Here is a 2172-nt window from a genome sequence, read left to right on the forward strand (position 1 = left end):
GGATACGTCCGTTCCGGCATCTACAACATCTTGGGCAATAATTAGAGCATCGAAATGAAGCCCGGTTTAGGACGGCCGACGACCATGAGCGATAGGAAGCTCCAACACGGTGCTCCCACAGACCGTTATTATCAAACAAAAAATACCATCAAAACGGTGAACGCCAGTTTGTTTGCTATGATGCCCCTCATCTCTGGGTAAATTTTTGAAAAAAATCGTTGGTAGCATTTTTGAGTTGTGTCCGTATTATGTTGAAATGGTCGATATTCTTAGGAAGTTCATACACACTGGACCAGTTATTGGTTTTAGTCTCCCAGATTTCAATGGTACTTTGTATAGAGGTTGGGTATAGATATTTTGCCAACCTATAAGCAATTTTCATAACCAAAAAAACAAGTATAAGCTTTGAAAAAGGCGTAACTTCTTTATTTCAATATAAATTATATTAGTGAGAGGTCGCTCAACCGAATTTAACTTAACTTACACATAATCAATAAACGGTAAATAGATAGATCGCTTTCAACTCAGTTTTTCGGTTGCAGAATTCGTATTGGTAGGTTGAATAGGTTGAAATTGAAAAGGTTGAAATATAATTGAATAGGTTGAAATAAAACCATTAGCCAAAAATATAACATTAAACTACGCCACTGTGATACCGCCCAATAATTTACTCGGGAATTCACCTCGAATTTGAGAATAAACGTTTACAAATTGGCGTAATGGTCGAGTTTGGTATTTTGGAGTTTACAAAGAATAAATTCATTCTTGCTGCACCCCTTCCTGCCCACGCTAATGAGATAGACAAAATCTGTTACTTTAAAATCTCTTTGTAACGAATTAAATAATCAAATTCTAGATAAACATTTCAAAAGGTCCTATCTGCTTTCATCGTTTTTCCGGAAAGTCTTTTCATTTTGGTAATGGTTCAGTCTTAGTAACTCTCCCAAGCGCTGTTTTCGTTCAGAAGGCTAGAGTGATCCCTCCGCTATCAATTTATGCAAATAACGTGCCATAAAAGGTGTTCAATGAGTGGTGGTGATTGAATGAAAGTGATCGATCAAAAAACCGATCAAAGCAGATAGGATCTTTTGAAATGTTTCTCTAGAATAATTAATTGATGAATGATGACATTTCTCATACACTACTTTACTACGCCACTGAGATATACCAAAGTCTTAGATTACACAGTAATGTTGTAAAACCCCGCCTCATACCCAAAAACCTTTGTATATAAAATTTGCACAGCTATCGTGGAGGACATTTTTGAGTTTACAGAATACAAAACTCAACCCTATCCCCCCCATGAAGTGAGCTTCAAGGTTTAGTTTATTTTACACACCAAGCTGCGCAAGTTCGCTTTTTTTTCGCTCCGGACTAGCCGTGAACGGGAAGCTGCCGGAAGCTGGCGAACCCGCGCAATGTTCCTTAGCTGCATCCGATCGAGAATTTCTGGACAAACCAAAAGCGTACGATCTACACCAACAACTTTGTCGAGAAAATTGAGGAGGATTTCTTTTTCAATGCAAACGTTATGGCGCGATATTGACAGGAGGAACGAGGTTTCCCTTGACAAAATATTTGTCCTACCTACAATAAAAGCGATCAAAGGATTTAAAAGCCTCTTCGGGGAATTGTGATTGTTACGTGATGTTGGCAGGAGGAACGAGGATTCAATAAGACTCCTTTGTCTTGAAATAATTATTACCTTTTAGAATAAATCTGGTCAGAGAGAAACGTCAGGTGAATTATTTTCCAGGGAATTGTAATTTGGCAATATTGATAGGATGGAAGGAGGCTCGGTAAAGCAGTTTGAAAATGAAGAGTTAAACCTCACACACAAGCACAGATATAAATGACATATAGATGGACATAGTGATGCTGCCTATAATATTAAGTGCGGAGTACAATACACCAAGGTCTGTTTTCTCTCAGAAATCAATGCATCTTGTCAGCATTTCATCACGGAATGAGATGATTCTGGTTTAGTCGCAATCTGTACAATTCATGAGTTGTGCAACTCAAGATAAAACAACGATTGAGTCATCTTTGTCTCATTCGCATCACTGTTGATTTATTGTGGAATTCGAAAGTTATGGAAATAAACGTCACATAAAGACTGTTTAAAACCAAGTTCTTCGAACAAAATATGTGGCCTCAATCATTCATATTTGA

The sequence above is a fragment of the Wyeomyia smithii genome, chromosome 2 (assembly GCF_029784165.1).
Source record: "Wyeomyia smithii strain HCP4-BCI-WySm-NY-G18 chromosome 2, ASM2978416v1, whole genome shotgun sequence".
Classification (NCBI taxonomy): Eukaryota; Metazoa; Arthropoda; class Insecta; order Diptera; family Culicidae; genus Wyeomyia; species Wyeomyia smithii.